This window comes from Malaclemys terrapin, chromosome 6, assembly GCF_027887155.1.
Source record: "Malaclemys terrapin pileata isolate rMalTer1 chromosome 6, rMalTer1.hap1, whole genome shotgun sequence".
Taxonomy (NCBI): domain Eukaryota; kingdom Metazoa; phylum Chordata; order Testudines; family Emydidae; genus Malaclemys; species Malaclemys terrapin.
This window is the reverse complement of record NC_071510.1, coordinates 129,204,581-129,219,588: the sequence shown is the minus strand read 5'-3', so window position 1 is coordinate 129,219,588 and position 15,008 is coordinate 129,204,581. Positions and strand designations below refer to the sequence as shown.

The 15,008-nt window shown below is 46.2% G+C and overlaps 1 protein-coding gene across 2 annotated transcripts in view; it reads right to left on the bottom strand.

Moving 5' to 3' along the window:
* The window catches only part of UBAP1 (ubiquitin associated protein 1), a 61,335-nt gene extending 48,732 nt beyond the window's left edge, over positions 1-12,603 (bottom strand). Inside the window, exon 1 of one of the 2 annotated variants that reach the window (XM_054032268.1) lies at positions 12,451-12,603. The gene's annotated coding sequence lies outside the window, so the exon portion shown is untranslated. The remainder of the gene's footprint in view (positions 1-12,450) is intronic. The other variant, XM_054032269.1, reaches the window with a different exon arrangement.
* Between the last annotated feature and the right edge of the window lie 2,405 nt (positions 12,604-15,008).

The following is a 15,008-nucleotide window of genomic DNA, read 5'->3' as shown; positions in this document are numbered from 1 at the left end:
GTCTACGTGAGACCAACCCCGCAATGTATGAATTAGCATTCCCCGGACAAATGGCAATTTCATACTCATGAGTGGGGGACAGTAGGGGGAAGGAAAAGCACATCCAGAAAATAAGCTGCTTCTAAATAAACCCATCAGCTTCATATCCCATTCCAGAAGAAAGTGGTATTTCACTGTTGCATATACTTCCTTAACCATCCCAGAGCAGAGAATTATCTTGCCACAGTCCCATAAAAAAATAACAGCAGCACCTAGTTCTAATACTGCCCTTTTCTTCAATAGGTGTCAAAATGCTTTACAAAGGAAGGAAGAATCATTATCCCCATTTTACAGATGAGGAAGCTGAAGGTGCAATGACTTGCCCAAGGTGATCCAACAGGCCAGTGGCAGAGCCGAGAACAGACTCCAATTCTCCCAAGTTCCAGCCCAACGTTTGCACTGAGCATTTTATGAAAGTCTCCCAGCTTTAATCTCACACTGGTAAAGATCACGTTTATCTTTCCCTTCCGCCCTTTGCTTCCAACTGAACACACAATTTTTCCCTCTTTTATGTTAAGAAAGCATTCATTGCCAGTTTATTCTCCCAGCCTTTTGATATGAAACTAAATTTTGTTAAAGGAACAGCAATTCATAAATTGGTCCATTGTCTTCATACAGGCTGGCAATTCTGCACTGATTTTTGCCTACATCACCTACATCACAGCGCATACTAGCATTTCTCTCTGCACATTAACAGTTGCTGCTACAGTTTCAAGAAAGCAGCCACCACAGAAATGTTTAGGGCAGGCAATGCTATAACAAACCACAGCTACTAGATTTATAAGTAAGAGAAGTCTTAAGAAATACAGTAGCCTCTTCTTCTTCTGACCCAATTGCACCAGCCCCAATCCAGTTACAAAATGAAACCAAGACTGGTGTTAAACTGCTGGTTGTGACAGCCCCATGACTGTTCAACAGCAGTGTCTGTAGACAGCTCCACTGGGAAAACCAACCGACAGTGACTTCACATGCCTGAGTGCAGTGTGCTCAGCTGATTGTCATTACTGCAAGGGAGAAGTGAGGCAAACTAACCCTTGGACTTTCTTCTAGGAGACAGAAAGCTGTGAGGGAGAATATGACAAGTCCCTGAACACTAGATTCCCTCCCCACGTCACCTAGGAACCATTCCAGTCTGCCTTCCTTCCCCAGCATGTCTGAGCCACGCCGGCTTACTTTAGAAAATAAATCCGGTGCTACCTAGTGACAACAAAGTGTCACCTTTGTGTGTCAATAGTCTGGGTAAAAGACAGAAGAATATGCACTACAGGGCTCCATGAAGGTATAAGAATGATCAGCTGTCTTTGCTCCAAATTCCAAGGGAAACTAGGAGACAGCCAGTTCCCTTCGCAATACTACCCTGAATACTGCCCAGTTCACTACCCTCAGTATTAAAATCACAGGTCTTTTAGTTAATGAAATGTTTCTCCAGAGTGCATTTGAAGTCTTCCTTTGGACTGATACCACAATACAGCCTCCTGAAAGGAAATAAAATGTTCAGAATCTGTACACTGTGATGCAGAAGCTCAGTGCAAAGAAAGGGAAGTTACAGAGCAAGGGTATGTCTATACTACAGGAAAGAACCGGTGGCACCAAGTCTGAGCCCAGGTCAACTGACTTCCGCTCGTGCTACAGGGCTAAAAGCAACAGTGCAAATGTTTCCGCTAGGGCTGGAAGCTGGGCTCCAGCCCCCTCACCAGGTTCAAACCATGGGCTCCAGCCTCAGTGGGAACAGCTAAGCTGCTATCTTTAGCCCCATAGCCCAAGTCCAAGTCAGCTCTCCAGACTCGCTGCCAAGGGGTATTTTTTAGGCAGCATAGGGTGTACCCTGAGAGAAGGCAGCTCATCTAAGTGGAGAAGCAGCATCTCCATTGGTTAGAATGGGCAGAAGCATTTCTCCATTCTTTATGCAGCTCTTGTCTCAGTGTGACACCATGGGCAACTCACAACTATCTAAATATTTACACCACAGTGAGTGTGGTATCTGAGCATTCCCAGCTTTGCAATCTCGCACTACCTCCATTTACCCTGTCTTTAAAATGGAGATAATACGTCCCAGGGTCACAAGGCTAGTCAGTACTATTTGTCAAGTTTGGGATCTTCAGATGGAAGATACTACATACATTGGAAGTCTGTGCCCACACTACACTTCGAGTTACCACTTTGCAATATCACTTAGCTAGGACTAAAGCAAAAATTAAGAGCAGTATAGTTATAAATTAACAGAAACCTCTGACCTCTTCTCTTCCGAACATAAAAATCAGCTTAACTGTTCATAATCATCAGTGCCAGAGCACACGATAAATGTTTGCAATAACAATCAAGAAGGTAATCAACATAATGCAAGTGTCAACCCATCTCCTACACCCAAGGAGGAAGCTTTGGGGTACAGGATAGCTAAGTGAATTGGAGCCTCACCTGTCCTAGGACACCATTCAAATGTAGTGATTCAGTTGTTCCCATCTGACAGTTTAGTGACTCATGTGAGCAGATGGTTTCTGTCAGGTTCTAAGTACTGGAAGACTAGGAGGTGGCAAGCCCCAAAATAAAGAGACTGAATACAGTGAGTTGCTCGTCAGCTATTTCCTGGCCCATGACTGTTTTACAAAGACCCATTCCAGAAAAAGATAGTTCTGTGTCTACTTCCCTAGTCTCATGATTCCGCAATTAACTCAGGACAAAAAACCTTTATAAAAAAATCTCTTTCCAGACATTCACCTGCTAAGTCAGAATAAAAAGAGCTTCACTCAGAAGAGTATGAGAGTGAGCTATTTAAATACAGCAGTGTGATTACTTGTAAAATGACCGCAGAACTGTAAATACAAAGAGCTTCCTCTCTGTCAATTACGCTGTATCCCTGTCAATAATGTTAATTAGTAACTCAAGTCCAGTCTTGTGAGGAGCTTACATCACAATGATATGCAAAAACCTGAAATATCATGGAGAGAAGCAAAACTTTAAGGACACAGTAACCACTGAGAAAGGAACACAAAAAAAGGGTGGTTCTATCACACACACACCCCTTTTTTTGTTTTTAAACACTTCTTTTAACTGATGTTTCCATGAGGGATATATGGGGGATTTAATTTTTTCTATGTTTAATTATACAGTAGAACCTCAGAGTTACGAACACCAGAGTTATGAACTAACCAGTCAACCAGACACCTCATTTGGAACTGGAAGTACACAATCAGGCAGCAGCAGAGTCCAAAATAAACCAACCAACCAACAGTGCAGTACTGTGTTAAATGTAACCTACTGAAATACAAATAAAGGGAAAGCAGCATTTTTCTTCTGCATAGTAAAGTTTCAAAGCTGTATTAAGTCAATGTTCCGTTGTAAACTTTTGAAAGATCAACCATAATGTTTTGTTCAGAGTTACAAACAACCTCCATCCCCAAGGTGTTTGTAACTGAGGTCCTACTGTATTTTTGTTTAGTAATAATGAATAATAGTAATGTCTATTTCTTATATAGCACTTTTCATCAGTAGATCTCAAAGCACTTCACAGTCTTTAATGTATTTATCCTCCCAACACCCCTGTGAGGTAGGGAAGCATTATTATGCCCATTTTACAGATTGGGAACTGAAGTACAAAGAGGCTAGATAATTTGCCCAGGGCACACAGGAAGTCCACAGCAGAGCAGGGAGCAGGATGTGGGAGACCCAGGTTCAAAATCAGTGCTCTAATGCTTAATTAGAAACTAAGATGCCAGATACTCTTTTCCTAGATTGCATACGCACAACGCAATTGGATCCATTTTCCACACAAATCAACTCAATGTGTTTCATTAAAGGTAATTTTCTCTCTCATTCTCACAAATTCCCATCTCTACTAAATTGTACATATTATACTAAACTATACTTCCATTTCAGTTTGCCTTTGTACAGAACTATAATGTAGTGCATGACAACAAAAGTCATGATATCCAGGTAGCACCCAGTTGTTCTGCTAGAGTGAAAGGAAACCTAAATCCCAAGTCATATATAGGATTCTTTTACATGGTGCTTAACAAGAAGTCTAAGATTTTATTAAGATATTTTTATTTTAAGGAGTTTAGTGTCAGTGAAACATGCCAAACTGAAAGCCTAAGAATCCTGTGCTCTGTCCCTAGAACAGGCGTAACATAGGCACTGCCATGCCAATGTGCCTCCACATCTAGAAGCATCACTTCCTGAGCCAGGAATGGATGGAAGAAGGTTAAGGCCATAGCTACACTACAAAAGCCAGTCAATCTAACTTATGTCGGCATACAGTAATTACATCATTTGTGCATATCTACGCTTAGCTCCATGTGTCAGTGGTGCGCATCCTCACCTCGAGAGCTTGTATCGATTGTACTGTCAGGGTGGGTGTAGTGGGTCAACTCCCCCACTCCTGGAGAACAGGGGTTAAAACAGCCAAGCTAGGCTGATTGGAGTAGCAGCCAGAGCTGTGGCCAGCTCAATTAAGGCCCAGCTGGCCCTAATAAAAGGGCTGTGGGCCAGAAGCTGGAGGAGTCTCTCTCCAGTCTTGGTGAGCTCAGGGTACATGGAACGGAGCAGGGCTGGGGAGCTCCAGCCTGGTAAATCCCCAGGCTGTGGGCTTCGCTAAAAGGCCAAAACAGGTACTGGGGTTGCAGAGGCTGCAGCCCGGGCTTAGGCAGTGGCAGCTGGTCCTAACCCCTCACCAATGATGAGCGGCCATTACAGACTGCAGTCTGCCCCAGTGAGCGGGGGCTAGGTGATGACTGGCAGCAGCCATTGAGGCAAGGTGGGTTTAGAGGGTTCCCCTGGGAAGGGAGACCCAGAGAGTGGGGGTACTGCTGGGGCAGAATCCTGAGGCAAAGGGCACTGGGGTCTGGGAGGGGCTCGCGGCCGGTGGCAGACGAGACACCGGCCTGCAGAGGGCACTCCATACGCTGGAGAGCTAATTCCCAAGGCGACCAGCAGGAGGCACTGTGCCAGTGAGTCTTCGCTCACTACAGTGAAGCGGCTCCTGAAAGCCAGTAACAGTCGACTTAAGCAACGGCGCGTCTACACTGACACTGCATTGACCTAATTACATCGACCTTGACTCTGTTACTTGTGGAGGTGGGGTTATTAAGTAGGCGTAGTGGGGCAGTTATGCCGGCATAAGCAAAATTTAACCATAGACACTTCCATAATTAGGTTGATGTAAGCTGCCTTGCAATGAACTCACTCTGAAGTGCAGACCATTTCAATCTGTGGCCTCTTGAGATTATTAGTAAGTAGGGCCAACTGTAGAAATGGGGTGTACACATCTGTCCATTCAGACTGGACTTAACCAAACAGACTTCCCATACAATGGCTGTCTGGTAGCCTGTGTGAAGGCAAGGTGGGTGAGGTAATAGTTTTTAATGGACCTACTTCTGTTGGTGAGAGAGACAAGTTTTTGAGCTACACAGAGCTCTTCTTCAGAGACTTAAATTAAACCACGCTCCTCTTCTTCAGAGACTTGAAGAAGAGCACGGTTTAACTTAAAAGCTTGTGTCTGTCACCAACCGAAGTTGGTCCAATAAAAGATATTACCTCACCCACCTTGTCTCTCTAATATCCTGGGACCAATATGGCTACAGCACTGCAAACACTGTATGGAATGAATTCAGGTGCCTATAAACATAGGTTGGATTTTAACCAGCAGTTAAAAGCTCCTGATCCCATTACCAGCCTCTGAATTATCCAGTACCACCAGCCAAATAGCTTTTTAAGTAAAGTTCACGCTCAGCCTGTTTTCTAACAGCAGAAGCAATGACGACTTCAGGGGTGCGATTCATATCCTCCTAAGCTATTGATCTTCCCAGTTAAACTATTACTCCTATGATGTCAGAGTTGCTGAGAGGACAGCTAAAAATGTAAGGCATTAGTCACAAATTTCTGTTCTAACCCTAATCATAAAGCAGCTGATGCAACACAGCATTTCAAGACTCCCGTATTTTATACGTATACCACAAGTTTAAGGATCCTGAATAAAGCCTGCAGCTTCTTTAAGGAAAACAGCAGACTCAACTCAACTTACAGAGTGTCAAGGCAGTCCTTTCAAACTCACATAGCTCATGGACAATAGGCTCTCGGATAATCTAGCATTGATGGAAATACCCAACAGAAGCAAAGATTTAGAACAACTCAAATCTGATCTCTCCTACTTTAAAGAGGCAAAAAACAACTGACATTGGCTTTTCTGAACAGACCCTCTTGTCTCAAGAATGCCAGTCGGAGAACTTCATTCAACCTCCCTGGTCACTCAATTATAGACCTAAAAGTCGCAATTATTCAACAAAAAAACCTTCAAAAACAGACTCCAATGAGAAATTGCAGAACTAGAATTCATTTGTGAACTGGACACCATTAAATTAGGCTTGAATAGACTGGGAGTGGATGAGTCATTACACAAACTAAGCGACAAAGAGTCCTATGGCACCTTATAGACTAACAGACGTACGTATTGGAACATAAGTTTTTGTGGGTAAATACCCACTGCGTCTGACACATGCGTATTCACCACGAAAGCTTACGCTCCAATACATCCAGTAGTCTATAAGGAGCCATAGGACTATGTCGCTTTTTACAGATCCAGACTAACATGGCTACCCCTCTGATACTTTACACAAACTAAAAGCTATTTCCCCATGTTAATTTTCCCCCTACTGTTCCTCACACCTTCTTGTCAACTGTTTGAAATGAGCCAGCCTGATTATCACTGCAAAAGTTTTTTTTCCCCTCTTGATGAGAATAGCCCACCTTAATCAATTAGTCTCATTAGAATTGGTATGGCAACACCCATTTTTTCATGTTGTGTGTGTACACACACACACACACCTCTCCCCCTATACAACACGACCCGATATAACACAAATTTGGATATAATGCGGTAAAGCAGCGCTCCAGGGGGGCAGGGCTGCACACTCCAGTGGATCAAAGCAAGTTCGATATAACACGGTCTCGTGTGTGTGTGTGTGTGTGTGTGTGTGTGTGTGTGTGTGTGTGTGTGTGGTGCCACAAGTACTCCTCGTTCTTTTTACTACAGACTCAAACACTGCATACTCAGACCATATCAAAGGACCTTGGCGCTAAGCAATGCAACATACCATAGAGGATTAGCCACCTCGGTGATTAACATGGAGGTAATGTGTGCTCAAGTTTGTATCAATCAACTGCAATCCCAGAGGTAGATTACAGAGCATGCACCGTAAAACCAATGGTTTTTCCTTTCTAGGGCATCAGGGATAGGTAAATATAAAGCAAAAGGGAAGAGAAACCAAATGGTTCTCTCATGACGCAGAGAAGCTCTTGTACAGCAAAACAGTTCTTTTATTGTTCTCAAATAACCCCCCTCTTTTCCTACAAATCTCTACTTAAATACATTTTTCACAGAGCTTTTCTATTATGATTCCTTCAGAAATTCTCTAACACGTCACACATACTGGGTTGAATTGTTCTGTCTGTGTCTTAACAAGACTAAGATCTTTAAGGCAGGGACCCTGTCAAACAGTATCAATGGTCAAGGCCATGGAAATTCATCTGAAGAGGTCATAAGACAGGGACCGTTTACCTAACAAACAATGAAAAAGGGAGGACACAATAAATGTATATAAAATGATGAATGGACTAGAAAAGGAAATTTGCGAGGCTCTGGTCTCCTTGTCTCATAACTAGGCTTGGCAGAATTTGATTTTTATTATAATTGACAGACATTGATTCTTATTTTTAAAGCATTCTTTTCTATTTTTATCAATTTAAATGTTCACCATTGTAGGAAACTATGGGGGAAAACAGAGAATGGAGGGGGTTGCACAAAAACACAATGACAGTAGATGCTGAGATCCAAAAAGTTAAAACTTTATAACTATTAACATTACGGTCAATATCATATGTCAAAAAAATACAAACTCAGTATCCTTAAATCAAACTAAGTTCTCAAGCACCATTTTTCTTACTTTATCTGTAAATTTTGATGGTCAAAAACATTTTTCATTAGTTTATGTGCATACAGACAAATTGATGTTACCAATAATTACCAGTAAGAATCTAATCCTTCCGAGGCTACTCGTAGCACAAAGGAACAATCAACTCAATTAAAAAGATGAGGAATTAAAACCGGATAAGGAAATATTATTTTGCAAAACATGTCTCCTCCCCCTACCCCCCGCCCCATGTGTAGTTTAAGTGACTCTGGAACTCACTGCCACAGGAAATTGTTCAGGCCAAGAGCTTAAGATTCGAAAGAGGACTGGATATTATAGGACTATCAAGAGTTATAATTAATGATAAATTTTGTGAAAGATATTAACCTTGCGCTTCAGAATTTAAGTCATTCTCTAACCATTAGAGATCAGAATAAGACCTATTGTGGGGGCAGATTATTCCATCTGCGTACTGTCGGGTTCTTGCACCTGTCTCTAAATTATCTGGTGGACAGGATACTAGACTAGAGGGACTTGGATCTGGTCCAGTATGGTGATTCCTATGTTCCCAGCTACAAACTCTACCTCTTGGATTAACAGCAAGCCCTTTCAGCACCGTATCTTGGATGAGTATGACTAGAGCTGGGCCAAAAACAGTTTTCCCATCCCATGAAGATTTTGAGATTTCAATTTTTTCCTGCTCCTCCTTGGAACAAAACAAATGTTTCTCCACAAAAAACAGAGCAAAACAGAGACCCACCTCAGAACAGCCAATGGCCTGGTGGTTGGGGCACTTCTCTGGGATATGGGAGACCAAGGGTCAAGTCCCCACTCTGCCATTCTTCCATATATCCCAGATGAGTCTCAATCTCCTGTTGAAAATGTCCCACTTTGTATAAATAAATATACATAGGAGTAGGAGCTTGAACCCAGGTTTCCCACATCCCAGGTAAGTATACTAACCACTGGACTATTATCTGTTCTTCATTTTCTCACTCTCGGTTTGACCAGAAATTCCACTGTGGACCTAAAAAACTTTTCCCAACAAAACTTTTGCTGAAACTAGTACATTCCCAGAAAAAGTTCTGGTTCTGATGAATTGTCGTTTTTTTATGGAAAACTATTCCTGACAAGCTCTAATTATGTCTTCTTCCACAAGATCTTTAAAGGTACAATCACAGTTTCTAAAAATCCAGTAAGATTTTTCTACCCCTGCAGCTACAAGATCATAGTTTTCTTTTAAGGAAAAAAGTTTGGAGTACCTTAACAGTATGCAATTAATTTTTTTTTAATAGTTTTAATTTAAATATCAAATCTAATTTAATCTCCCATTAAAAGGAAAACTGATAGATTATTTATCTATGTTAGTAACATTACTTGAAATTTCGGGGGAGGACCCTTAATTTTCTCCTTTGTTTATTTTTTGTGTTTCACTGAGTTCAGATGTTATTAAGTCTGGACACTTTCACTTTTGTTTCTAGTCACTTTCACTTTAGGACATATGAATCAGCAAAATGCTGATTATAAATATCACAAAAATGTTTACATCCAAACAAAAAACAATACCATTAGAATTTTAAAACACTGCCAAATGTTTATATTAATTAGACATCTCTTAAACAAATCCTCAACTTTGGGATTCCTGACAGTTTTGGTTTTGTTTTGTTTTTTTTTTACTTTTGACAATATTCACTTGTTAGCTATGAAATACAGCACAAGAGAAATGCCATTTAAACTTTGGGTGCAATTTTTATACCCAATCCAGGACAGAGAGTCAGGAGAACTAGGTTTTGTTGCTCTGTTTGTCTTAACTTCTGTGTCTGTTTACCCATCTGTACCAAAGGGGCATTACCTATCATGTGGGATGATTTTTGCAAGGTTTAGTTAGCAGACATAAATGGTCTGAGATCCTCACTTAGGAGACCTATAGAATTAAACGTATTTAGTTGTGTGTTTACTTGTCATTTGTGCAGGGCCGGCTCTAGGATTTTTGCCGCCCAAAGCAAAAACAATTTCCCCCCCCCCCCCCCCCCCGTTCTTTAATTACCCCACCCCCGCCTCAACTCCGCCCCTTCCCCAAATCCCCAGCCCTGCCTCCTCCCCCCAGGCTCTCAAGTTTGGGAGAGAGGGGGAGCAGCGGCGCCGCGGCCACTTGGGATCTCCCCCTCCCTCCCAGGTTTGAGAGCCTGGGAGGGAGGGCGAGTAGCGGCGCGCGAATCAGCTGTTTCACGCGCCGTGGCAGCAGCAGCGGAGGTGAGCTAGGGCGGCTGGGGCACATTTTTAGGGGCGGCATTCTGGCACCGGCCATGCCGCCCCTAAAAATGTGCCGCCCCAAGCACCAGCTTGTTTTGCTGGTGCCTAGAGCCGGCCCTGCATTTGTGTGAGGTAACAATTTTTCATAAATAAGTGCACCACACGGTACTTTCAAAAGCAATTTCCAGAAATCCTGAAACTTAAGATTTGACATGGAAGACAACATTTAAATACAGATCACCCCACTCTCACCAACACCTCCCATTCAACTCCTTCCAAAACGGGAAAAATGCCCATCAAAATCCATATAGCTATCACCTTATCCTCCTTCCAATCCCTCCATAAGACTCATCTCTGCTATGATGCCTAGAGACCATTACCATCTGAAAATGGCTAAGCAGTGGACAAGCCAGGTATACTGCCTATTTTGTAATACATGCACCTGTTTTAATGTTGCTTTTCTCTATCACCCAATTTGTCTGTTCCATCCACCTGCTATGTCTTGTTACAAACTTAGATTGTGAGCTCACCGGGGCACAGATTGCCATTTAGGAGCTTGGTCCGGGCCAGCTAACCCAATTGCTCTAATAACCATAAAGATTTTAAAGGTGGCAGTCAGCACCTAGGTATCGTTCATCAATTCACAGCTGAACAACAGAGGGAGACAATACTGTTCTCGGCCTTACAGTGCAGCCTCCTTTAGCTGAAGTGCCTCAAGGACATTAAGAGCCTTCTGCCAGGCAGAGTAAAGAAAAACCTGTGATTAGGCAAGCAACTCACACTGGGGGAAGCAACTGTGACTCAGGAAAAGGAAGTTTCACTTGACTACACTCAACTGTGTCAGCACTGGGAGAGTCCAACAGATCAACAAGGTGAGTCCCTGCCTGCAGTCCACCCTGGAAGACCAGGGCAGAGAAAATGGCAGCAGGCTTGAAAACAAAGGAGTGGAAGTGGAGAAGGGTCCCCCCCAGCCATGCACAGCTGGAAAGTGTGGTAGCCATTGAGAGCCAAGAGTGTGCCTTCGACAGGGGAGGAAGAAATAAATCCTTCCCGTCGCCAGGAGAGGACCATCAGGGCCCTCACTGTCTGCCAAGAGGGGAAATCAGTCCTCGCATTATGGGGGGAGAGAGAAATAGGAGGGTGTGTGTATCACTCATACTCCCTACTAAAGCCGTGAGGGGGCTGCATCTGGTATAGACAGGTAGGTGTAGTAAGGAAAAATAAAAGAGGCTCCCCACGAAGAGAACCTGGGCTGCATGGGAGGGCTAACAAGACCCTGCTCAAGCCAGGGAGAAGGAGTCAGCGTGCAGGGGGAGTAAGAGAGGCCTTGCACTCTAGATATAGAAGAGATGTGGGGTGCAGGAGGAGAATGGGGGGGAACAGAGGCTCTCCAGAGGATCGGGGGCCGGGAGGGAGATCTGGTGGCACAGAGGCACCCCACTCAGGATCGGGGCGGGGAGAAGGAAGCCGGGGGGGCTGGAGGCACAGAGGCTCCCCGCTCAGGATCGGGGGGGGGGGCGAACAGCTCAGGATCGGGGGGAGGGAAGGAAGGCGATCTGGGGGGGAAGAGAGGCTCCCCTCTCAGGATCGGCGGGAGGGGGGAAGAGAGGCTCCCCCCGGAGGAGGCGGGCGGTCGGGGGGGGGGGGAAGACAGGCTCCCCGCTGAGGATCGGGGGGAGGGGAAGTGGGCGGGGGGGGGAACAGCTCAGGATCGGGGGGGGGGAGGGAAGGAAGGCGATCTGGGGGGAAGAGAGGCTCTCCGCTGAGGAGGTGGGCGGGAGGGGGGAAGACAGGCTCCCCCCGGAGGAGGCGGGCGGTCGGGGGGGGGGGGGGAAGAGAGGCTCCCCCCGGAGGAGGCGAGCTGGGGGAAGGGAGGCTCCCCGCGTAGGATCGGAGGGGAAAGGCTCCCCCCGGAGGAGGCGGGAGGTCGGGGGGGGGGGAAGACAGGCTCCCCCCGGAGGAGGCGAGCGGGAGGGGGGGGGAAGACAGGCTCCCCGCGGAGGATCGGAGGGGGGAGGCTCCCCCCGGAGGAGGCGAGCTGGGGGAACAGAGGCTCCCCCCGGAGGAGGCGGGCGGGAGGGGGGAAGACAGGCTCCCCCCAGAGGAGGCGGGCGGGAGGGGGGAAGACAGGCTCCCCCCAGAGGAGGCGGGCGGGAGGGGGGAAGACAGGCTCCCCCCGGAGGAGGCGAGCTGGGGGAACAGAGGCTCCCCTCTCAAGCTCGGGGGGCCACGGAACTTCCCAGGGCCCCGCACTCACCTGAGCAGCGCCCCCGGCTCCGCGGACGGCTCCGGTCGTAGCGCTCAGCCTCGCCCCTCGCCTAGGAAGCCCGAGCGGCGTCTCCACCTCCAGAGCCGCGACGGGGTGACGCCATCTTGTGTGTCTGACCTCGCAGCTCCCCCTCACATCCCCCACGGCGACGCGCTGCGTAGCCACGCCACACGCCTGACCTCGCCGGCCAATCGGAGGAGGGGAGGCGCGATGACATCTGCCCTCTCGAATAGGGGTGGGGAGATAGGGCGCCGGGGGGCGGGACTTTAAATTTGGCCCCGCCCCCAGGGCGGGGCACTGCCGGCTGCTGCCAGGCGGTGGCGCCGCTGAGGTGGAGGCAAATGTCTTCCACGCCCCCCCCCCCCCCCCCCCCCCCGTGAGCTATTGGCCCCTCCCATTAGCTCCAGCCCAACCCCATCCAGCCCAACCCCACCCGTGTCCCTCCTATGTGGACGGGGTGTGTCAGGTGTCAGCCCTCCTGTCCCACCAGCATGGGATCATGGGGGGCATTGCAGGCTAGTGCACGGTGCCCTCAGCCGGGACTCCACACCCTAGACTTCTGGTCCCAGCTCTGCCACTGGCCGGCCTGGGTAAACCGCCTGCCCGCTCTGTGCCTCAGTTTCCCCTTCTGCAACTCAGGGCTGATGATACTGACCCCTCTGGAGCTGCCTCGAGATCCACAACTGGAAAAGGGTTAGGGCAGAGCTAGGGGTTAGTGCCCCACCCTGTGGCTGGAGGAAGGGGTGCCTCAGATGCCTCTTTCCGGGTCTAAGGCACAGCCCCCATTACCACAGTATCTGAGCACCTCCCAGTCTGTAATGTGTTTATCCTCCCTGGTCCCCTGGTAGGTAGATCCCCCTTGTACAGATGGGGCACTGAGGCAGAGAAACTAAGCGATTTATACACCGTCCTCAGAGCAATATTTTGAACATTTTGATAATATTTCTGAAACAAAACTGTAGAATAGAAACTGGGAGACCTTTCGGGATACCCTATATTCAGGGAAGCGCACATTCATTTCGATAACATTCATTTTCCCCCCTGACAAGGGGTTCTCAATAGGCCCAAAACTCTCACTACCTAGACTAACATGGGCTCTAAGTTAATGTTGGCCAGATTCTTACAGAAAGTCTGTGGAAGAGCAAGGAGTCAAACACAGGTCTCCGGCTAGCACCTCAGTCACTGGACAATCCATCATCTGCGCAGGGCGGGAGGGTGGGCTATAATTCTCCTCTTCCTACTCTTAGGTGTTTCTGTTGGTCTGTTTACAGTGGGAAATGGCTTCCTTGGCATTCTTCGCTTCCTCCTGCACCCTTCTGCCCAAGTTTTCTCTTTTTATAAGACCAAAGGGAAAAAAAAAAGACTGTCTTTTAAATCAAGAAAAGAATAAATTCTCTGACTTCACGTGACTCTAGGCAGCAAAAGGTTTCATGAGCAAAGGAACTGTCCTCTTTGCAGTCTGCTTGAACAGGACCCATCTCTGCCTTCTCTATTCTGTGCAATGTCACTTTCAAAGTTGCCATACGGAAAGGCCTGAGATTCTGGAGACAGGTCTGATGGCATAAGAAATCCCACGCAAGCCTGAGGCTTGGTGGTACACAGGGCTCACAAGCCTAGTTAGGTGGTCACCATCCATCCAAAAGAGACATTTAGAAATTTGGATTTCTGTCATTTAATACTCTAATTTTCACCTCCATAAGTAACCTAGGGAAAAACATATAAGCTCATACATTTCAGGTATTAGTGCAATATAGCCAATACAAAATATTCCACCTATCCTTTTAATACCCTAGAACAAGAGGATTTGCTAATAAGATGGAGTTGGTCAAAACCATCACTAAGGCCCTGACCCTGCAATGAGCTCCATACATAGGACTCCTGATTTTAGCAGGGCTCTGTCCTGGTACAGGTTCTATCCACATAGAATTTGGGCCAAAGTATTGCAAGCTTGACTGGGTGTGGATGTATGCGGTGTTGCTGTAGCCATGTCAGTCCCATTATATTAGAAATACAAGGTGGGTGAGGTTATCTTTTATTGGACTAACTTCTGTTGGTGAGAGAGACAAGCTTTCAAACTTACACAGAGCTCTTCAAGAATGGGAAACGTACACAGAGTATAACAACTAAATACAAAGCAGAACAGACTGTTTAGCGTGTGATTACACATATTGGATCTGAATTGTGAGTGAAGGAAGAAGTGGTGGGGTGTAATACCTCTAACAAGAGATCAGTCAGATACTTTATAGCTAGCTGAATTTTTTTTTAAACTAACACTTGCTGCAGGTCTCCCTGGAAGGCAGGGACAGCTAGCTATAAAGGGATATGTGTAGAATGAAAAATGCATCTCTGCCTCTGAAGGCAGATGATCTGCTAATATATCCCTCGTACCATATAGGCACAATGGTGTCAACTCACTTTCTGTAGCCTGGCCCTCAGGACTGTGATGTAACAGCCCTTTTGTCTCTCTCCCCTAGTGCAATCATGGTGACTGCCAGAATAATTTCTGTCCCTGCCTTCCAGGGAGACCTGCAGCAAGTGTTAGTTTA